Source organism: Rosa chinensis, chromosome 1 (assembly GCF_002994745.2).
Source record: "Rosa chinensis cultivar Old Blush chromosome 1, RchiOBHm-V2, whole genome shotgun sequence".
Lineage (NCBI taxonomy): Eukaryota > Viridiplantae > Streptophyta > Magnoliopsida > Rosales > Rosaceae > Rosa > Rosa chinensis.
Window position 1 is genome coordinate 24,948,076 of NC_037088.1, and position 25,149 is coordinate 24,973,224.

The following is a 25,149-nucleotide window of genomic DNA, read 5'->3' on the forward strand; positions in this document are numbered from 1 at the left end:
TTAATTAAGTAGTTGTTTGTACTCTACTAGCAGCTTTGGAATGTCATCGATACGCAACTGAAAATCATCAGCACCCTATTATCAACATGGTAAGACGGGATAATAAAGGGAGAGAATAAATAGAGATGGATGAAAGCTCTCTTGTTAAGGTTTAAACATATCACGGATCAGTGAGTATATACACCAGATGTGCAAAAAGAAAAAAATCAGTAGCATCTGGTAAAGATGATGATTAATTAGATTACACAAAGTAACGATATGATGGATACCTGATTAACATTTCTAATATGATAGAAACCATAAGCCACTTTTCCAAGAGAACCAGACTCAACCAACTCTGGATCAGATCCGCCATTCTCCCTATCATAGCCAAGCAATGAAGCAAATACCACCAACAAATGAAGGATTAATCAACCAAGTTTAGAAAGTGACAGTCCACAAAATTTACGGGCAATACATGTAAGTATTTATTTGGAGTGCTCCTGGATATCATTCTGGTTCATATGCAATGAATGTGCAGAGGTAAAAAAATTTAAGTTGAAATATGAATCAAGCTGGTTAAGCTTGTTAGACTTTTGTAAACAACCACAGAAACAGGACAATGTAGCTGATTGTAAACAAGTCATGGTGTAAAACATCATTCTTACAGGTGACGACGAGTAATTTGGTGTTGGTAATCCCGAAGCAAAGGCCCAAGCTCTTTAATTAAGTGGTATGAACCTTGCAGTAGAATTCCTCCAGTGGTCACGAAGTGCCTGAGATACATTATAAGTAATTTTGTACTTTTCTGCACCATAGAGAACATTTGTTGTTTTAAAAGTGATTAAATGATGATCAAATATCCTACCTGAATATGTGAAATATGTTCACAAGTAGTATCTCTCTCCAACCAAACTTGAAGCTAGTTCAATAAGTTCTCTATCTTCTAACTCATCCACAATAGGAACCCCATTACTAGGGAGAGAAACTGATATTCCTAATCTTTTTTGCAATTCTGAGACAGCAGATTCTTCTGTTTCGCTTTCCTGTTAGGAGAATGACTTACAAATTTAATATCCAGGCCAAAAACAAAATATCTAGTAGTGTACTAGTAATTGAGGGTCAAGAGCCGACAACTTCAATCAGCGCAGGGCCCAGTCTTATAAGACCGTACGGTCAAGAGCCGACAGCTTCAGTCAGCGCGAGGCCCAGTCTTCTGTCATTTGCCGCGTTTCTTCTCTTTCCAGCACAGGTCACGCGCGTGCGTTCCTCGCCTGACGTAAACCCTAGCATGTTTCAATCAATCTCTCTCTAGCGCGTTAGTTGTTTTATTGGGCTGGGTCTGATATTTCTGTGGTCCCGTGTCACTGTAGCCAGTTCTGGTCTTAGAAAAGTCTCAAATATGAGACTCTAAATGAGCCCAAGTCTTATGGTTATAAGACCAGATCCACCAAAAAGCCATGGTTGGAGATGCAAAGTCTCATAATTGGCCAAATTTTAGTTTGGCACCCAATGGTTGGAGTTGCCCTCAGACAGTAGTGTTTTGTTTAGATACCATAATGTTACAGAACAATGATATCATTGTTTAGATATATAGATCACACATCTGAGCTATCAATTCAAGAATTCAATAGTATACCATGGAATTACAAAATAGTATTATCTAACTTTCATTATGCCTTGAGGAGATTGGTTATATGGGATTCAGGAATTTGCAGAAAACCAGCACTCATATTCTATATTGATCTGAGAGGAGTTTCATGACACAACGTTGGATGAAGGAAAATTTTCAAAGCAAGCATCACCTATAGCATGTCTTTTTCCCCTTTCTTTCTACAAATCGGTTTCCAGAATTTGGAATGTCGAGAAGAAATAATCATTAAAACAATTATAAAAAATGTCATTTACTATATACTTATATAGACATCATTAACAAATTATACTACTTTACTATAACGGAAGGCAACCATCTACACAAACATTATTAAAAGAAAACAAAATCAAAATGAAATGAATAACCAATTATTAACATAGTGGCAGCATTGTACTTTACCTCTGCCGCCATAGGTGGCCACATCTAGGTGGTGGCAGTGATCCAGTGACTGACAGTTCCATCCACTCTAGTGATACTGTTCAAAGAAGAGTAAAGATCCAAGTAACTTTTTGATCATTTGATTCATTTCATAAAGCACCAACTCAACCAAATATGAAGCAGAAAATAAAAATAATTACAAAAAAGACTCAGAAAACCATTTACTTGTGTCCAAGTTTTAAATATCGCTATCTTCATATCTATCGGTACTTTGAAAAAGGGAGATATCTGAAATATCGGGGATACAGGGTACGAAAATATTGTTTTTGAAAAAAAATCAATTTGTTAGAAATTTAGAACTACATATAAATACATATGAATGTCAACTTCATCTACATCCAAAAAGAGACTCTAGGCGGTTGAAAAGTCGCTCGTTGGTCTACGAAAATGCAATAATCAGACCAAGTTATATGACCCATATAGTGCGAATTGTAGTGATGAACATGATAGTTATAGATCTCTTTAGAGCTGCCGACTGTTTCCCCTATAAGGGGATAATAAGGATGAACCCTACTTGATGACTGATCATATACTTCTCCATATTGATTATATCCATAAGCATCATAACCAAATTAATTGTTGCCTTCATAAGATTCATTTGAGATCTCACTGCGCTCTGTGCCGAAACTGATAGAGTCAAAACTTAAGGCAATTGAGGAAACATCAGATGGGGTACTTTGATCATCAGTTGCACCTCTAGTCCTCCTCCCATATCGAGTCTTCTCTTGAGCACCATGACCAGCTATTCTCACTCCGTGGTCTTCATCTTGGGTGGCATGATCAAAATTACCTTCACAGGTAAATTGGAATCCTCTATCCACAGAAGATTGTCCATATTCATATCTTTCACCTCCACCACCTGTTCCTCTTCCACCCTCTCCACCATCATCAGAACTATCTGGAGTTGCTGCACCACCCCACGCATCATCACTATCTGAATTATCTTATGGGTTTTTAACAACTTCTTCAGATAAGATTCTCTCTACGTAGATTCCAACATTAGTTGCAGTTTCTACAAATTGTGGAAGAGGTCTTCCAGCTTCATCATTGAGGTGTGCAGGCATAATCCAATCATGAAGTGGAATGCTATTATCAAGTGGCTCGCTTGCAACATGAAGTAGATCTATATACCTATTCACTTATTCCATTTGATAGTTACTTTAACATTTGAACTTTTAGCTTCTTTATACTATTCAACTACAGACTATACACTCATAGACTACACAGTAGCTTCATCATTCCTCATTTTTTCAAGATGCATAGCTAAAATTTAATATTCCATACTCTGCACTCTCTTCTCATCATGTCATTCATATATGGTTCCTTAACTTCCTTTTGCAATGTCATTTGGCCTCATTTGAATAATTGAACCTTTATGGCTTTATCTTCTTTCTACTATTCAATTACAGAGTTACAGACATAGTCATAGACTACATAATACCAAATCTCTCATCACACAGATTTGCATTTAGACTTTTAGGGCCCGTTTGGATATAAGGATTTGGGAGCGTGGATTTGGATTTGGAACCCCCAAATCCAAATCTGTCTGTTTGGCTTTCTATTTTGTGGTGAATTTGGATTTCAAATCAACTCATTAAAATCCACACCATAATTTCCTTAAGAATTTGAAATAACTATGGATAGGTAGTTATTTGAAATCATCTCCATCTTTCACGTGCTTCTCTAACTCTCCTCTCTCCTCCTCACCAATTTTCTCTCTCCTCTCCTCTCCTAATGACTCTCTCTCTCTCTCTCTCTCCTCCTGACAACTTTCTCTCTCCTTTCTTGACGACTTTCTCTCTCATATCTCCTTCAAGCTTTCAGTCTCTTTCTTCAGATTGGATCTGGATTTATGATCGTTGTCTACCATCTCTATTCTTCTTCTTCTTCTTCCCTCTCGAAAACATCGTGCTTCGAATTCTCTGGTTCTCTTCTAGTGTCCAGATGGATCCTCCTCACCTTTGTCATCCTCGTCTTCATCGTCCGGTTCGCTTACATCATCACACTCGCCGGCGAGTCTTGGTGGCTACAATGACTACGATCTGGTTCTTGACGAAGGCACGATGAATCAGTTATTCGTCGGTATGATTCAAGAAGAACAAAAGTTAGATCAAGGAAATCTTTGATTCAAATCTATCTATCAATTAAAATTTCCAAACAAGCAGATTTTAAATTCTTAGATTTGAAATTTACGTATTTAAAATCTTCAGATTTGAAATTCAAATCAAAATTAAAATTCCCAATCCAAACGGGCCCTTAGAGAATTATTTCTCACCCAAAATCACCTTGTGGGTATTTCTTCGGGGTAAAGATTCGCCTTGAGGGGATTTTTTTCCTCACCTAGATCGCCTTGAGAGGATTTTCTACTCACCTAGATTCACCTTGAAGGGATTTCTCCTCCCTCAAATAGTCAGATTTGCCTTTAGGAGATCTCTCTTCACACAGATTTTCATTTAGAGAATTACCGAGTTTTTTTTTTTTTTTTACCTCAAATTTTACAGATATTTTTTCACTTTATCAGGGATATATCGTAAATATCTAATATATCGGGGATATTTAACGATGTCGGAGAAATTTCGCAGAAACGGTAAAAGATAAGATATTTACCCCCTAGATATATCGGTCCGTCGAAAAAAGGAGATATCGGGGGATATATCAGAAATATCGCAGAGATTTAAAACCTTGGTCCAAGACGTACACATCTGACAACCACTTTTTACCATCCCAGCCACCATACCTGCATTTATTTACATTTTACTGAATGAAACATACTAGAATTATCACATCAATTGGTAAATAAAAAATGCAATGATTATATGCTAACATAATAATTTTCTGATTTCCAATAGTTGTAGCTGCAACAAAGTCTCGTGCTGAGGGTAAGTCACCAAAGCTTGTCAACTCTGACCATTGCCATATATTTGGAAGAAACAAAAATTTAATTTATCCTAAAAGGAGGCAAAACAAGCATTAACCCAAGTATATTAACTCATATCACTCTTAACAAATTTTTATAAGAAAAATAAATAGATACTTACCAATATCTAGGACCCAAAAGTCACCTAACCTGAATTTTTTTTTTTGGTCGAAAAGTAGCATAAATTAACAAGGCTCAAAGCCAAACAACAGTACAAGGGACACAGCCCAATACAGACGAAGTCTGCAAAGCATGATTCACATGGTCATCTACCAGAACAAGCAAGACCAGAGAAATCAACATACAAGAAAGAAACAGTTGAAAACATAAAGGCCAAAGCAGCCCAAAAAACCCAAATCCTAATCAAAACTTCTTCTTCATCTCCAACTTGTAGCCGCCATAGCAAATTCGACTCCGGAGCTCCAACGAAAGTCATGAGCAAGGGTAGGTAACCAAGGGTGGTCTGTAGAGGTGAGGATACAGACAGAGCCGCCATACATTCTCCAGTTGACCGATTACGAGAAAATCTCGCATAAAAGGATAAAAACAACCAAACCAAGATAGATCTTAGCAAAGAAACTTGAGATCTGAAGAGGTGGTTGCAGAGGAGTACGGACTCTTCCATGGCAGAGCAAGGTAGACAAGAAGAAAGAGATTTGTTCACGGTTTGGACAACTTGAGGAGCAAAGGCATAACAAAAACTGAGAATGACCATGAGAACAAATCTGAGAGTATATCTTAGAGATTCAGATCTAAGATCTAAAAACAGATTTGAACAGTGAGGACAAAAATCAGATGCAAAAGAAAAGGAAAACAAGGAAATCAAAACACCACTTGGGTGAGGAATCACCATGGAGGATGAGGAATCACCACAAAGGGTGAGGAATCACCACATGGGTGAGGACACCTAACTTGAATAGGCCGACCTTACAGTTAATAGCATGTGGGTAGTTAATAGAATTATAGCACAATATCTTGCAGGTAGAACACTTAATGGATGTGAACACACCTCTTGCCACCGCAACGCCCACCAAAGATGAACATATGACAATCAATCACAACAGCAATGTGAAATGCCCGAGGACTTGGACCCACTTGTCCATCAGTGCCGCCAGTGCACTCTGGCTTATACCATAGTTTATTATCTGAAACAATCAAAAGCCTGAAATGAGATTCTTTACTTTTACTTGTATGTATATTAACGCAAGATTTATATTCTACTACAAAGCTCTTACCATTTTGTGTGACTTTACGGCAAGAAAATTAGTCAAATTTTACCATTTCCATAAATAGACAACTACAAAGGACTCTCAAACAACATTTCATTTAGCACAAAAGTCCACAACATTTCACCTTATACAATTAAGGACACACCCTATTCCCTTTTACCCCTTTCACAATTTTTTCACAGTATCAGCCTATATTTTCTGCTAAAAAGTCTTCACATAGTATCAGCCTAAGGACTAGCCTTCAACATGCCACAATTTCGCCTAACAACTTCCTGTCTAAGTGGCTACTAATAGGGCGGAATCACTGCTGCCTTAGTATGATAAAGGGGTCAGCCTTTTTAAAACAAGAACATAACAACTGCTACTGCTACAAACTGCTATTGCTACTTACAAAAGTAGAAACAACAAAATATTTTTTGTGACAGTGTGTTGGGCACAAGCTAAATTTATTTAATCAAACATAAATACAAATATAGAACCCAGAGCCTCACTCTTGGGCAAACAGCTAAAAGTTGTTTAGCTACTCATAACTGATTACAAATACTTACTTGGACTAGGATGCACACTGTATTCAAGACTTATAGAAAACCTGCTGCTATTACTATGGCTTTCTTATTTCTTGAGAGAATATGATTTTGCTCAATTTTCTGATTCTAGGATTGATATGGAAAGTTTTTCGAATGCCTAACAACTGAAACTAAAGCTCCTTATATAGGGAGCGAAACTCAAACTAGAATTCAAAACAACAAAATGTACAGAACGACTCCGTAATTTCCTGCTTTCTTGAGTGCTCCTACTGGTGGAGGTTGGACGAGAAAAAGCAGATTCCTTTAGGTGAAATGTTTTTTCACTTGTCTTTTTGAAAAGCAAAAGCAACTTTTGGGAAAAGTCCAAAAGTACTTTCGGCGCTTTCTACACCTGCTGCTTCACATGTTCTCGTCTGTTTCTGAATTGTGGCCAAGGACAAACGAGTCATTATTTGCCTGGGCCATACGAGCAGTTGTTGCATTGTCTTCGACATCTGTATCAACATACATCTTGTAGTGGTTGTCTGTTTCAAGCTTTTTAAGCCACTGTAAGCATGCCAGTGTCGAGTCTATCTCCTTTCTTGCGAGAGATAGGAAAAGGTCACTGCTGTTGAGAATCTCTCATGATATGGAAAGATTTAGGTGTAAATGCTAATTGTTTCCCTTCACATTTTGTCAATCGTTGTAATTTATTTTTGTGATAATACTTAGGATCTAGATTATTCCATACCATAGAAGGTAGATTGATTTCTTATATATCTTGTAATATTCTGGATTGTAATGATCATCAATATACAAATTATCATTTTCTACATGGTATCAAAGCAAAATGCTCTTGGACCTAAATTTCAAAATATTTCCAACTAGTGTTGGAATTTCTTTGAGAAGCTTTTAACTTCTCATTCTGTTTATCATGACTGCTGCTCATTCTGTCATCCATAAACTTCAAGCAATTGCACCCAATCTTACTGTTGAACAATGCCTAAAAATTAAGGCACTGGTAAAGAGTAAGAGTGTTTTTCCATCTCAAGCAAATGGTACAGGTTTACCACATTCCTCTTCTTTTCTTAATCATTGGATCATAGATAGCGGGGCAACAGATCATATTACATCCATTTCTAATTCTTTATCAAATCTTGTTCCTACACCTTCGTTTCCTTATGTGAAATTACCTAACGGTGAACATGCTCCCATTCATTCAATTCGGGATTTTTCTTTTAATTCTGATCTTCATTCAAGTGATGTGCTTTGTGCTCCAAGTTTTAAGGTTAATCTTATCTCAATAAGCAAGCTTACAAAATCTCTTAAATGTTTCATCACCTTTTTTCCTGATATGTGTCTTTTGCAGGACTTGGTTACGAAGAAGATAATTGGCTTGGGTAGGGAGCATAACGGTCTCTATTACCTCACTCCAAATTTAGCCACTAAACCTTTACATATTTCTTCTGCCAATCATGCAGTCATTTCTTCCACTTTGTGGCATCGACGTCTTGGTCATCCTTCTCCAAATCGCTTGCAATTGCTAGCCAAAACAATTCTCGGTGTTTCTTGTAGCGTAGATAAAGTATGTGATGTCTGTCCATTAGCCAAGCAAACACGTCTCTCATTCAATTTGAGTACTATTTCCACAACAAAACCATTTCCTCTCATTCATTGTGATATTTGGGGTCCTCACAAAATTACATCTCATTCCGGTGTAAGGTATTTCTTGACAATTGTGGATGACTTTAGCAGATGTACCTGGTTGTATCTTATGGATGCCAAATCTGAAACTCAAAATCTTCTGAAATCTTTTCTTGCCTTTACTGAGACACAATTCAATCAAAAGGTACAACACATTCGTTCTGATAATGGAAGTGAGTTTTTATCAATGCGTGCATTTTTTCAAGCTAATGGCATCATTCATCAGCACTCTTGCGTTTACACACCCCAACAAAATGGAGTTGTGGAACGAAAACATCGCCATATAATCACGATTGCCCATGCTTTACTTTTTCAAGCTAATCTTCCATTAGAGTTTTGGGTGGAATGTGTTCTCACAGCAACTTATCTTATCAACCGTCTGCCTACACCACTTTTGTCTAGTAAATCTCCATTTGAAAAAAAATTTCAACGTGTTCCCCAATATTCTCATATTCGTGTTTTTGGTTGTCTTGCATATGCCACTAATGTTCACCCCAAACACAAATTTGATCCTCGTGCTCATAAATGCATATTTGTTGGATATCCTTTCAGTCAAAAAGCATATAAACTTTATGATCTAACTACCAAAAAGTTTTTCACTAGCACGGATGTTGTTTTTCATGAGGATATCTTTCCTTATAAGCAAGATTCTCCTAACCTTTCTCTGCAGCCTCATGATGCAGTGCTTCCTAATGTGATTCCTGAAAATGATATCCCCCAAGAACCCTTGTCTGCATCTAAAGTTTCTCCCATTGAACACACCCTTCCTCAAGTTGACAATTCTTTATCTCCAGATGTCTTGTTTGACCATCAGACTCATCCTAATGATCAAACACCTCCATCACCATCTTCACATCATTCATCCCCTCCACTTGACAACTCTTCACCTTTATCACCATCTTTACCTCCTTCTTCTCCTCCAGTACCTAATGAGGATATTGTCCCTACACTTCACCGCTCAGAACGCATTAGAAAACCAAATGTCAAACTACAAGATTATGTTTGTTCTCATGTTGTGTTGCCTACCCAGGAGGATTCATCGTCTTTGTGGCCATTTCCTAATAAATGTACGCGTTATCCACTTTCTAATTACATTTCCTATCACCATTTTTCTTCATCTCACCGTTTCTTTATTGCCAATATTACTCGAAATGTGGAACCTAATCGTGCCATAAAAAATCATGAATGGCAAGAAGCAATGACATCTGAAATTCAAGCTTTGGAGGCTAACAACGCCTGGAGCCTTACTGTAAGTACATTGGACTATCCCTATTCAACACATACTTTCTCCTACTTATTCGGAGGCTTAAAGAAAATCAAAGAAGTCTGCAAGATAGGATCATCAAGAGGAAATCTAAGTGAATCACTCTCACTGATCTTGAGTATAAGTGGTATTCATTTCATATCATGCTAGATGATTTAAATTGATTTGGTATACACATTTGCATTAAAGATTTTTGACATCACTCTCGTCAAGATGTTATTGGACAAATCTCAGATGGTCTCAAAACAAGAAGCCAAGCTGCTCCACAGGTAAGTGTAGATGAGGTAAGTCGAGGTAATGCTTTACTTTTTTTTATCACAGAAAATCAAATCACGATGAATGTCATATCTCAGTGTTTTCCCTAATTGAACCAAAGAATATCAAGGAAGCCCTACTAGATGAAGACTGGATTAGTACTATGCAGGAAGAATTAAATCAATTCACTAGGAATGATGTGTGGTACTTGGTACCAAGACCTAGAAACTGTAATGTAATAGGCACTAAGTGGATCTTCATAAATAAAATTGATGAAAAAGGGAATGTAATCAGAAACAAAGCTAGGTTAGTGGCACAGGGTTATTCACAGGTTGAAGGTCTTGATTTTGATGAAACTTTTGCCCCTGTTGCAAGATTAGAATCAGTGAGATTACTTTTGTCTGTTGCTTGTCACCTAAGGTTCAAACTATTTCAAATGGATGTCAAAACTGCCTTTCTGAATGGGGTGTTGCAGGAAGAAGTCTATGTGGAACAACCTCAAGGTTTCAAAGATCCACATAATCTGAATCATGTTTATAGACTCAAGAAAGCCTTGTATGGATTGAAGCAGGCTCCACGAGCCTGGTATGAAAGGCTTTCCACTCATCTGGTGGGAAAAGGGTACACAAGAGGATCAATTGGTAAAACATTATTTGTAAAACATGTGAAAAATGATCTTATCATAGCTCAGGTGTATGTTGATGACACTGTCTTTGGCTCTACATCTAAATATATTGTCAATGAATTTCAATCTATCATGGAAAGTGAATTTAAAATGAGCATGTGTGGTGAGCTAACCTTTTTCCTTGGACTGCAAGTAAAGCAACTTGATGCAGGTATTTTTTCTCTCTCAAACCAAATATGCTGAGAATCTCATCAAGAAATTTGGCCTTGAATCCAAGAAAGTGGTTAACAATCCCATAAGCACCACTACAAAGCTGAGAGAGGATCTAAATGGAAAATCAATCGATTCCACTCTCTATAGAAGCATGATTGGAAGCTTGCTGTATCTAACTGCCAGTCTACCTGATATTTCATATAGTGTGGGAGTGTGTGCTCGATTTCAAGCAAATCCCAAAGAATCACACTTGGAAGCTGTCAAAAGAATCATCTGATATATCTCAGGTACAATTAACTGTGGCATTCTCTATACCTTTGACAGTAACGTGGAAATTGCAGGGTATTCTGATGCTCACTGGGGAGGAAACTTAAAGGATAGAAAAAGCACTTCTTGAGGCTGTTTCTTCATCGGGAACAATCTTGTTGCTTGGCACAGCAAGAAACAAAATTGCATTTCTCTATCTACTGCTGAAGTTGAATATGTCGCTGCTGGGAGCTGCTGCACTCAAATGCTGGATGAAACAAATGCTCAAGGATTATGGTATTCCTCAAGGTAAGTTGTCCATCTTTTGTGACAACACAAGTGCTATTAACATCACCAAAAATCCTGTTCAACACTCTAGAACTAAGCACATAGATCTTCGATATCATTTCATTCGGGATTTAGTTGAACAAGATTTACTTGAGTTAAGCTTTGTGCCCACTGAAAGTCAACTTGCTGATTTGTTCACTAAGCCTCTTGACACTGCTAGGTTTGAGATGTTGAGAAATGCATTAGGAATATGTTCTAAGCATTAAGGCACAAGAATGACTATCCACTGTTGATTGAGAAAATTGTGATCCTAGTATCCTTTGACCACAGTCACTAGTGAAATGCACATATATTCAGCTATGTATCCTTTATTCCCATGCCTTATTCTAGACAAATAAATTGTGTACTCATGTTTAGTCACTGAATCACGTAACTTTGCTATACTTCACTTATAGCTTTATGTGGTGGCATGTTTCATGTTCCTTGTCAAGGGAGAATAGGTGAAGTAGGAGTCTTGCTTAATATGCTCAGATGGTTCATTCCCTCTTCTCAAAGTAATCAGGTTCTTGTTGTGGTGAACTTTCAAGGATTTGTAAGAAACGAGAATGGATATATGTATCCCTTCAGTCAAAGTAATCAGGTCTTGGTTGTGGTGAACTTTCCAAGGTTTGCAAGAAACGAGTTGGTAGGTGACTTTTGTACGTAAATTGTGAAAATTCAAATAACAACTCGAGACCCTCTTCTTGGAGCATCCTTGTTATGCTTAGTACCCTACGATCGTCTGGTCTGGGAGTTCCTGAGACGGGTCTTGTTACATGAGTTCTTGTTTACAAAATAAAGAAGTCTATGATTCAACTAAAATAAGTATCTAGGAATAATGTTTCCTACTTCTCCTAGGAGATCTCCTGAGCTCGGTCTATATGTGTAGTTCTTCTTCTTCACTTCTTCTCTCTTTCACTGAACCTGTTTCTAAACCCCATGTACTGCTCATACTCACTTTGTTCACCAGTTTACTCTTTCTTGTCTATAATGAGTACCAATTCTATTTCTTGATGGAATACATCATGGATGATACCTTGACATATGTTCCTTTTATTAATTGATTAGTGCTCTTTGGGTTTCCACTATGCTATATTTTCTCTTTTCGATATGACAACTGCATTCATTACCTTGATACTTAGCCAAGGAAACGATTGTGTGTTATAATTGCTGATTATGGGAATCTATTGTCCCTTCGTTTCCTTCTTTGATTGCCATCTGGTTCCATTTACCTTCCTTACTGATTAAGCTTCAGTTGAGGGAGAGACGTTACTTGCATACGGGTATCTCGGTAACATATATTGTCATAATTGCTCTTCTTGGAAACGATCTCTCCAACCGATATGTCTCTTGATTTTCTCTAACCCTACTGGTTTGCTATATATAACCTATGCTCTCTCTTTCGGATTTCACTCTGGTTTGTCAAAGTTACTAGGGTTGTTCACATTCACCATGGTTCACACAAAACAAACTACTCGTTTTGGTGGACATCGACGCCTTCCTCTTCCAGAGGAGGGCCGTCAGGCTACTTCCAGAGCTGGCATTCTCCATCCCGGCATGCACCGTGAACGAAGTCAGAGTCCTCCTCTTCGCCCATCTTCTTCTGGTGTACCTTCTGATGTTCCTCATCCTCGTGTTTTTCTGGATAGTCTCCGTGACCAGATCCTGGTGGCTGACTGGCGGATTGCATGTCTCACTACTGACATGGACAACATGCACTCTCTTCTGGTTGTACTCATCATGCCCTAACCAACCTCACCATCGAGATTCGGAACATGCAACGCCACCCTCCCGGGTTTGACACTCCCGATTCATCCACCGCCGTCCAGGAGGCAGTCACACCGGAGGAGAGCTCGGATTCAATGGACAGCGAGGAGTTTCAGGACCATATAACCCAGCTTATGGAGGATTTCAATGTGCCTTCCCATTCAAAGGGGGAGAAGTAAACAACTTTTTCTTTTTCTTTTTGTTATTTCTGTTTCTGCATTTTAATTTCTATTGGACAATATTTAATTTGGTTTTTGGGATTGTAAGTGCATAAGCACAAACTATTTGGGACGCTTATTATTATCACTATTTTATTTGATATCTGTTTTTGACAACTTGGATTTGGAAAAGGATGGAAACTGATTCCTTAATCCAAGTTGCATCTTTTTGTTCTTGATTAGTGGTTATCTGTGAAATCTAACATGCATGTAGAGTTACAAAGAGGAAAAAGTCATGTGTTGAATGGGAATGCCCAAAGGGGGAGATTGTAAGTACATTGGACTATCCCTATTCAACACATGACTTTCCCAAAGCCACAAGGAAATCAGAAAATGCAAAGCACTAGGAGAGTATCTCTTCTACTTGTTCGGAGGCTTAAAGAAAATCAAAGAAGTCTGCAAGATCAGATCATCAAGAGGAAATCTAAGTGAATCACTCTCACTGATCTTGAGTATAAGTGGTATTCATTTCATATCATGCTAGATGATTTAAATTGATTTGGTATACACATTTGCATTAAAGATTTTTGACATGCATGGCAGATAAATAGGAAGTGTTGATTTTAGTTTTAACATCTTTCCATATTTATCTTATTTGATAATTAAGAAAAGATTTGATTGAGGGGGAGTTTTCCTCTCTTATAAAAGGTTTCAAAACTCAAGTTAGAAGTAGCGTTTTCATGCATAAAATTGTCCTCTATTGAACTGCTCTTTTTGTTCAAATCAGTTTCTGAAAACTCTCTCTGCTTGTTTCATGTTTTCGATTCCATAATCGCTCACATCCATAATTCATTCTCAAGATCAGTGAGATGTTGAGATCAAGGAAGATTAGTTGATTGGCTCTTGTTGATAGAGTAATGATTAAGTAAAAGTTAGATCAGTTATAAATCAAGTTAGCATTTGTTGCTAAGTGAATGTGTTTGTCATGAACAACACTACTTGTATACTGTAAACTCATTTAATTCATATTGGATTGATTTTTCGTGTTGGCTACGTTAAAAGCCACGCAGTGAAGTTTCCTCAGTGGAGAGGTTTACACTACGTTAGCAATTTCTGTGTCCTCATTGATATAGTGATTTAATTGTTAAGAAATTCTATTGATTATAGTACAATATTGTTCTGTTTGGTATTTTCACTTACTCCTCTTCCTCCCGGCAAGGAACCATTGGCTGCAAATGGGTGTACAAGATCAAGTATAATTCAGATGGCACCATTGAACGTTACAAGGCCAGCCTCGTTGCCAAGGGTTACACCCAAGTGGAATGGGTGGATTATTGTGAGACTTTTTCACCCACTTCTAAGCTCACCACATTTAGGTGTCTCCTTGCTATTGCTGCCTCCCGAAATTGGAGTCTTCATGAAATGGACATACAAAATGCATTCCTTCATGGTGACCTTCATGAAGAGGTTTATATGCTTCCTTCACCTGGATTCAGTCGACAGGGGGAGAATATGGTCTGTCGACTAAATAAGTCATTGTATGGTCTCAAACAAGCTTCCCGAAATTGGTTCTCCAAATTTTCCAATGCTATTCAAATGGCTGGTTACAGGCAATCCAAGGCTGATTATTCATTATTTACACGTGAGGTTGGTAATTCTTTCACTGTTGTGCTCATTTATGTTGACGATATTATGCTCACTGGAAATGATCCCAAAGCCATTGAATTATTAAAGGCATTTCTTCATAAGGAATTTCGCATAAAGGATCTTGGCAATCTTAAATATTTCTTGGGCATTGAAGTCTCACGGTTCAAGAAAGGAATTTTCGTTTCTCAATGAAAATATGCATTAGATATTCTTCTTGATGCAGGTCTTATAGGAGCACGTCCATGTCATTTTCCTATCGAACAAAATTTAAAGCTTACACCTACAAATGGGCAAATTCTTAAAGATCCCACACGTTATCGGAGATTGATTGGGAAACTCATTTATTTCACTGTGACAAGACCAGATATTGTGTATTCTGTTCGGATTCTTAGCCAATTCATGAATCAGCCAAGGAAACCCCATATGGAAGCCGCCATGAGAGTATTGCATTTTATTAAGGGAAATCCGGGTAGAGGCATTTTCTTTCCATCAGAAAATGATTTGGCTTTAAAGATTATTGTGACTCAGATTGGGCAAGTTGTCCAACAACAAAAAAGTCAACAACTGGATATTCTGTTTTCCTTGGTAATTCATTGATTTCTTGGAAATCTAAGAAGTAAGGTAATGTGGCGTGTTCATCAGCAGAAGCCGATTACCGTGCTATGGCTATGACTTGTCGAGAATTAACTTGGTTGAGGTACATTTTACAAGATTTTCTTATTATTCATGATAAACCTACTTCTTTGTATTGTGACAACCAAGCTGCATTACATATTGCCGCCAACCCAATTTTTCATGAAAGAACAAAACATATAGAGATTGATTGTCATGTGGTTCGAGATAAGCTACAAGCCGGATTGATTTCTACTAGATATGTTCCTTCTCTTCTACAAATTGCAAACATTTTCACAAAAGCATTGGGAAGAGATAGTTTTGAATCTTTAGTTTCCAAGTTGAGACTTCATGACATTCACTCTCCAACTTGAGGGGGAGTGTTGAGAATCACTCATGATATGGAAAGATTTAGGTGTAAATGCTAATTGTTTCCCTTCACATTTTGTCAATCGTTATAATTTATTTTTGTGATAATACTTAGGATCTAGATTATTCCATACCATAGAAGGTAGATTGATTTCCTATATATCTTGTAATATTCTGGATTGTAATGATCATCAATATACCAATTATCATTTTCTACAACTGCTGACTACGTCAGGATGGTCGTAGGTAGTGATAATTGTTTTTTCTCCTGCTGCCAGGAAGGTATTCTTGGTATCTTCAGAGATGATCTTCTTGATATATTCCAGAGACATGGCCTTCATCCATGGAATGCTTAAATTAGGCTGGCCATTGTATCCAACACAGGCGGGCTGAAGATATCTCCTTTGAATAATTCTCACATAATGATATGGAGAAATGTATTCAACTTCACCATTTGTCTTCTTTATCCATTCTGGTGGAGTAGATCTGAACTTCAGTCTTAGCATACAATCATTTTTTCTGACATTTTTGACTGTGTTGACAAGGATAGGGGGTAGTCCCTTGAGATCATCATTTGTTTTAGTCCATAGATTATGGACAAAACCATTTTCAACAAGCCAAAGCTTGTGTTCTTGAGGATGTTCACTCTGAACATTAACTAGATATCTTCCAACATAAGGTCCTGCAATAATGAAGAGAGTTGGAGGAATACATGCCTCAGAATTATGACTTCCTATCCGATTATGGAACTCGAACCAGTCTGATTCTGTTAATGCCATAATAGGAATTCTAGCACTTTCTGGATCTTCAAGAAAATGAATTTTTTTATATTTCTATCAGAACTCTGCTGTGTATGAACTTCTTCAAACTGTGGCCTGCCATTTTCATGGAGCTCTTCTGCTAAAGCAAACAGAGCTGGGAACATTATGCCACCGTTTCTTTCTTGAAAGGCAAATAAGATGTTATCTAAGATTGCCTTTTGGTGGTAAGCAAGTCTCCTGCCAGTTCTGAACACAGGAGTATCAAACACTTGAAGTTCATAGCTAAAAACATTTATTACTCCAGATGGAGTAGGTTTGCTTTTTGGCAAAGCAACAACCGTCAACGGTCTTGATGAGCCTTTACCATCTGCCGTTTGAGACGGGCTAGCCAATCCTTTACCCTAGGATTGATCAGTTGTGGCTAGTCCTTTTGGACCTAGCAAGAATCTTTGAGGATTTTTTTCTTTAGGATCCTCAGCAAGTTCATGTTCTTTCCCAAGTCTTCTGTTTCTGGGATTATGACCTTCGTCATCATCTTTTAGGCCTTGTTTGTTTCCCGGAAAATGGGCCTTGGGAAAGGAAAGTGTATCCTTTCCTGTGTTTGGGATAGCCATTGGAAGGGAAACACTTTCCCAAATGAAGGGAAAAAGTGGAGGAAATCCATTCCCTCCCCCCCCCCCCTCCGGATTCACTTTCCCATGGGAAAGGAAATTGATTCCTTTCCTTTCCCACCAACCAAACATAGCCTTAGACTGAACATGGCCAGTTCTCTGGTCAAGGCGTCTGGAAGAAAGTTCTTGTTTCCTGCAATTAATTCAACATTATAATCATATTGGTTAAGAAATAATTGTCAGTTTGCTAATCTTCCTCTATCAGCAGCTTTATCAAGTTTAAAATTTTTAAAATTCTTTACTCTAGCACAATCGGTGTGGACAGTAAAGGTTTTTCCGAGAAAAGCTAGAGAATTTAAAATCGTTTTCTTGATAGCCAAAATTTCTTTTTCCCTTGTGGGATAATTCAGTTCTGCAGGGCTGAACTTGCCGCTACAAAATTTACAGATCTTTTCAATGTTAGTTCCAGGCGTTTTTGCTAGAACAACATCGGACCAGTAATTATCACTCGCATCTGTCTGGAGGAAATAATTTCATCATTTTCCTCTGGTTGTTGTAGAGGGGGAGGTTTTTGCAGAGATTTTTTATCTGCTTCACAATTTTCTCATCATCAGTGGTGAAGTTCCATTTTCTTTTGGAACTGGTTTTAGGAGATTACATTGCTGTTAGTCCTGAGATTTTGGGAATGAAATCTCTCCCATAATTTATGACTCCTAAGAATCTCTCTAGACTCTTGGCATCAAGAATTCTATCTGGGAATTTCCAGATCTTCTCAAGGATATGAGGTTGGAGTTTTATTACTCCATTCTTGATGTTTATTCCTAGGAAATCAACCTCATCGAGGATAAAGAAGATTTTCTTTTCTCCTAGGATAATTCCATGCTGAACTATCGGCTTTACAATCTCATGGAGGTGTTTCATGTGTTCTTCTCTGTTTTTGGAGAAGACAAGGATGTCATCTATATAGACGATGCAGAATTCAGCCACATGTTTGAAGATGTTGTCCATCTTTCTTTGAAAGATTGAAGGGGCTTGTTTTAGACCAAAAGGCATTACTAACCATTCGTAATGACCTTGTGGTGTTCCGAATGCAGTGAGAGGAATGCTCTCAGGATGCATTTTGACCTGCCAAAAACCCGACTTTGCATTGAATTTTGAAAAGACTTTAGCTCCTCTGAGCTGGTTGATCAGTACTCTTACTTGAGAAATTTGATAACCGTCTTTAACAGTCTTCTTATTGACATCTCTATAGTCAATTACCATTCTAGCTTTGCCTCTTAGGTTTTCTGCATGATTTCTCACGTAGAATGCTGGAGCATGATGAGGGCTAGTGGATGGTTGAATTAATCTCTTGTTCAGGAGATCTTCAATATCTTTTCTGAATTCTTTTTGGTCTTCCTCTTTGTACTGAGAAATGGCTTTAACATGACAAATAGCATTCATGTCATGTAATCTTAATTCACAGACCACTGGGTCTTTTTCCCAAAACTTCTGAGGGTCTACATCGATGCCTGCTCGAGTAGTTTCTTGATTTTGTCAAGAGTGGGAATTTTCTGAGACTCAAGCTTATTCTGAAAGTGCTTGAGGTTATGCTCATGTATGAATCTAGCTTCTTCATCTGCGCTAGATGTTTCTTCTTCAGAAGAAGAAGATGGTTCTTCAACAAGTAGTTCTTCTTGTTTGATTTGGAGGATGGTTTCAAATTTGGGTTTATAGGGGGTAAGATGACCACTATTCTGTTGCGATCTCTGATATTGTGTAGTAAAGTTTGGACCTACTACACTTTTGGCTTGAGTAAGCCTATCCGCCCAGAACACCCGTTCTCCTTTTCTGAAGCCTATCGCTTCTTCATCTTTGATGAATCTCTGTTGGAGAATAAAGTCATTTCCCAACAAGAAATCTGATCGTTGGCCTTCAGATTGCCAAACGTTGTGGATGATAAATGTTCCTCCACCAATGGTGATATGAACATTTTTTGCTACTTATTCATTGTAAGATGGCTCCCATCAAACGTGACACCTGTAGCTGTTCTTTTCTTATCTTCTTTCCAGCGTTCTTCTGGAATTGTAAATCTCTTTGCAACTGTAAATCCTGATCCATTGTCTACAAATGCATGTAGATGATATTTTTTATGATCAGGGAATTTGAGTCCAATCTCTATGTAGTTGCTGTACCTACTAGTAGAGACGACTTTCGATGGTTGTACCTCATTTTCTTGAGCTTGTCCCTGAGGTGTGAATGGTTTACATTCTTCTGGAACATTTTCTGGTAATTCAACCAATTCAATGGCTGCATCGAGTTTTTCTTTCTCGATGTTTTCTTCCTTTATTTTTGAGGAAGAAGGTTCCATAATTTCTTGGAACTGAATTTTCAATTCTTTCTCTTTTTTCTCAGAGAAATATTCTTCATATTCTTGCTCTACCAATTGGCTGACAAGGCCATTCTTGGTTTTTCTTCTTGCTTCAGCTATGAAGCATTCTTTGTGATAAGTCTTTTTAGACCTTTCACAGAACATAGGAAGTCCATTCTTTTCTTGACATAAACAGTAGTCACAAACGAATGTACCTGGATTCACCTGATAAGAAGACATTATTGCTTCCGTCTTACTCTCTTCCCAATTTTTGACGTGTAGAACGTTTATCTGTCTAGATTCCAAGTATTCTACTTCAGAATCTATTTCAGAATCAGATGATTCTTCTTCGTCAGACCAGGCAAAGTATACTGACCTGTCATCTTGTTCATCATCAAAATAGGCTATTTCGTAGCCTTTCATGTTTGCTATTTCTACTATAGGCTCATATTCTTCAAATAGAGCTTTAGTAGATCTTTTACCCTTTTCCGGGCATTCATTGGCATAGTGCCCTTCTGCTTTGCATAACCAGCATCTGCAAGCTTTCTTGCCTGGTTGAGTATTCTGATTAGGGCTGGCAAAATGGGCCGAAGCAACCCGAACCAGCCTATTTTCGAACCGGCCCGAACCGTTTTGGGCCGAAAATTCGGCCTGCCGACTTTCGGCTCGGCTGAGCCGTACCGTATGGCTCCCTTCGGCTCGGCTACGGTTTGAGATATTGCATACCGTCGGTATACCGTACCGACCGTATACAATACCTCATACCAAATATGTATACCAAAGTGTTATATGCATACCAAAATGGCTACACTTTGGTGAGAGGCAAGGTTCGAACCTTGGACCTCTAACACTCCACGTTTGCTCCCAACCACTAGAGCAGCTCGTTCTCTTACTATTATAAGCACAAATTTTATATTTATTGTCTCTTAGTTCCTACTATCAAATTAAAACACAAAATAGCAAGAATTTGGTTTGAGGCAGGAGTCGAACCCCCATCCCCTCACTCCGCAACTCAACTCTCAACCACTAGAGCACAAGTTGCTTTTATTTTATGTGGCACAATTATTATATTTATTCCTTCTTAACCTAATACAATTAAAAGAAAAAAACAAAAAGACCTCATCGGGTCCATCAATCCCAAAATCAGAAACCATTCAATCATTCATCTTTCATCATCTCCATCACTTTCTTCTCCCTATTCATCCTCATCTTTCACCTCCTTCAGTTTTTTTTTTTTTTTTTTCCAGAATCTCCATCGGACAAGATTAGATTCTTGTCCCATTGCTTTTGCTTTCTTCCAGTTCTTTCATCTTCCTCTTCCTCTATTTCCTTCATCTCCTACTTTTCTCCATTATCAGTATCATCACTTCGTCCTCATCTAGTCATCTCCAAGGGAAACTCCAGATGAGATCTGAATCTTCGATGACTGCTTTGATGTGATGTGCTTCTACCGCAACAACCTCCGTCAGTCAGACACCCGCGACAAATTGGGCCTCCTCTGATTTCCGGCAGCAAAACCGAACGATACCAACCGAAAATTCGGCTTGCCGACAGTCGGTATACCGACTATGTCGGATCGGTGGCGGTTTGAAAATTCTGATACCGACGGAGGTCGGTTCGGCAACGGTTTGGGGAAAAATGGATCGGTTTAGTACCGAATCCAGCCCTAATTCTGATGGTTGACTCTGTTATTCTTCTTTTTCTTGACGAATTTCTTTTTAGGATCTTCCTCCTATTGTTTCTTGTAATTGGAACTTTTCTTGAATTTCCAATCATTTTTCTTATTACTCCTTTTGAATTTTTTCGAGTAATACTTTCTTTTCTTTTTTTATGGAACTTGGATTCATGACACCCCCAGTTGGTTGGCATATCCAGTATTCCATAACAGAAGTTTTCAACTCCTTTGAGTTGTTTCTTGGCCATCTTGGCTCTAAGATTGGCCTTGCATTGTTCTTTCAGTAATTGCCTAATTCTGTTGGCAATTCCTCCAACTGAAAATCTTTCAATTGGTTTTTCAGCTATGCTTTCTCTCACAGCTGTTCTCCATGGTTCAGGGAGTTTCCTGTGCAACAGGTTGACTAGATCAGTATTTTCTAGTTCCCCAATTGTACAGTAATATTCTTGAAATTCATTCAAGTATTCTTCAAAATATCTCATGTCACATATTTTGAGAGCATAGATATTTGATTTGGCCATTTCTTTAGCCTTCTCGCTCAAATTTGAGAGATCTCTATAGAACTAATCATACAGGGGGTACTGCAAAATCATACGGAGATTTTGAATTTTTTATTTCTTCAAGCCAGTCTTTCCCTCTGGCAGTCTCTTTGAAAGAGAAATAATACTTTTTTGCTACTCCAGTAAGAGTAGTTTCATAATACACCTGAAGATCTGGTGCTTCAAATTTTCCAAGGGTTAGAGCAGAAGCCATCATCAGGCTATCAACCCATTGGTCAAGAGTTTTTCTCTTGTCTAGAGCTTTGTCTAGATTTAGCCAGATACAATGAGTAGAAATTGGTATTCTGGGTATATTGTCCTCTGGGACAAATCTTTGAGAATTTCTTTCTCCATTTTTGCCCGTAGGGGCTTTCTGTAAAGGGAGTTTCACTTTTCCCTTTTCTCTTGTGATGAAAGTTTTGGAGCTTTCTCCTTCTTCCATTTCAATATCCTGATAGGGAAGGAGTTTTCTTTCCTTTCCTGGTTTGAAAATTTTCATTTCTTTTATTAGTTTTTCTAATCATTCAAGATCTTCGCAGGAATCTGCTTCATCATAGAGATCATAGAGCTTTTGTGCTCTAAGCATATTAACTGGTCCGTTCAGATCAGCTTCTAAGTCTTCTTTAGTGATTGACTCTGATGGTTCTTTAAAGTATTTAGTACCACTAACACTAGTCTCTCTAGTGCTGTAGCTTCTTCTGAGAAGATTTTTGTTTACCCTGATGTTCTCAGGACAGACGTCACTTTTTCTGTGATCGTCGAATTTTAGATTGATATCTCCAGTCTTTCTGCTTTCATATATTGCCGCTTTGGCATTTTCTGCTGGTTTTTTCAGACCAGACAATTTCCATTCAATAGGAAAAGCTACTTCATTCCAAGTAACCTTGTGAATCTGTTGTGAATGGTTTTTCTGGCTGGTGAGAAAACCAGTAGTAAGACCTGGGATATTTGATATCCTGGTTTTAGGTTCTACTGTAGTACTCATCAATTTATAGTATATTTTGTATACTATAGCCAGTTCTTGCATATCATTTTTCATTGATATGCCATCTGTCTTGACTCTCAGTCTTAGACAGTGAGCTGCATCTTTCAAGCTGGTTGAGAAATTTGGGAAGCAGTTGAAATAAGCCACTTGATTGCATAAAGATGCTTCAAGGGTTCCCAACAAACTAGCTTGAAAATCTGTTAGTCTATTGTCTTGTAGGACACATAGAACTGAACAGTTTATGCCTTCTCGAGCCAAAAGTTGTATGCCTACTTGGACTGCTCCAATATGCATAAATTGATAATTTTTTGTTCTTGCTCGGGCAACTTCTTCAGGAGTGATCATCAGTAGATCGATTTCTCATGTTGTGGAGGGGATTGTGAATTCCAATAATTTGAAGTGGTGGCTATCCAACACATTGAATTTTCCCCTTTTGTAGATTTGTTTAAAATCTAACTTTGGAATTGCGGAGTTTTTTACCTCCTGTTCAATTTCGTTGAATTCGAATTCTTCAGCATTGAGGAGTTGTACTCCTTTTTTTTTTTTCCGAAGATGCTCATCATTTTGACATCTCTTGTATCTTTCGGGTTTTCATACTGAATACTAGTTTGACTAGTAGATGGTCCAAGAAAAATCATGTTTGGAATAGGATTCTTCTCATGTTTTTCTAATGGTTTAAATCCATTAGCTTTCTTTGGTTTTACTGTAGGCATTTTCTTGTCCTTCAGTATACTTTTCATAGAATCCAGCGTTTTTTGCTGTTCATTGATTTTTCTACTAACACTTGTTAGCTTTTCTTCTTCCGTTTTTGGAAGTTCCTTGATATAATCTATTTTGTTTTCCAATTTTTCCAATTGGTAGATTATAGCAGGTAATTTTTCTAGATGATCTTGATATCTGGATAATTCCTTCAGTAGGATCTTATGTTTCTCATCAGAGGATTTCAGTAGAGAATTCAACTTCTCTAATATTAAATCAGACATTGTCCCCATTAGGGGATTTCCCTTTTTGAGCTATTTTACAAGCTCTGATACCAGTGATTTGCAGATCTAACCAATGATCAAATAATCTAGAGGTTTTTGCTCCTCCTCAAGCATACATAAGAGATTGTCTATATCTTGTTCAACTTTATAGATGCTTGTTTGAAGTCTAAAGATGATCTCCCAGTAATTGGGAGTATTTCTGTTGAGAGTGTCTCTAAAGGTTTTCAACTTTCTCAACTTTTCTCTTTTTATTTTCAATTTTTTGATTGTATTTTTACAGATAGTAAGTAACTAAAGTCTGTCAACAATCAGTATTATGAATAGTAAAAATAAATGTTTACCTTCGAGTATAGAGGGTGGATTTATACCTGGAAAATGTTTAATGAAACAAATTCAAAAGCATGGGCTCACTACGCTCCATCAATTTTATTTTTACTGAAGGAAGAGATAAATGCTTAAAGGAAAATAAAAGACTTACTAAAGACAAAATGTACTTAAGTATAAACTTTTATCCTTAAATGTGTAAAACCAAATGATGGGGAGTTATTTGTGTTTTGCAACCTTAGTAAGGGGGTATATGTAGTTTACTATTCCATAAAACAAAGCACATTCCACATGGATGATATTAATTACACCCTTATTACTTCAATTCATTTTAAAAATAAACAAGAAAACTATGGATTATTTGATGATTGCATATCATCCCACTTTCAACCAATTCAATCTCACCCACTTTATCTACTCCGATGCATCATTATCCCCAAACAAGATGACACACTGTCCACTTCTTCCATTCCCTTCCCATTGTTCATTTCATCGTCTCGGCTAGAATTCCGAGCCATTTTCCTTCCTTGTAACTATAACATACATATTATTTACACTATATTCCTTCTCCTTCAAATTTTGCATCCTAAATGCCGCTGATTTCTAATAAAAGTAAAACGTAACATGCCAATTAAATGAAGCTGGAAAATAGTAAGCTGGATTTATGTTTTTGTAATGAATTACCCAGATAACGATTTCAATCAAAAATAAAAATTGTGGGTGAAGTAAGGAAAGAGAAGGGGAGAGAAAGTGTGTACCAATGTCATAGACGACGATATCGTTGAGAAACCTCTTCTCAACAAGGCCTCCGAACACGATCACTTTGGATTTTCCAATGTTGACTGCAGTGTGACCACTGAGAATTCAAACAAATGACAAATTCAAATGGAAAAATCTCCAAAGTTAATAATACATAACATGGAATAGAGATGGAGAGACAAGGGTTTGCCTGCGAGGTTGGGGAAGAGTTCCGGCGAAATCAGACAAAGAAGCTCGAACCCAGTAATGCAT

General features: G+C 37.7%; 1 pseudogene; it reads right to left on the bottom strand.

Annotated features, from left to right (window-relative positions):
• On the bottom strand, positions 1 to 25,149 carry LOC112204016 (annotated as a pseudogene).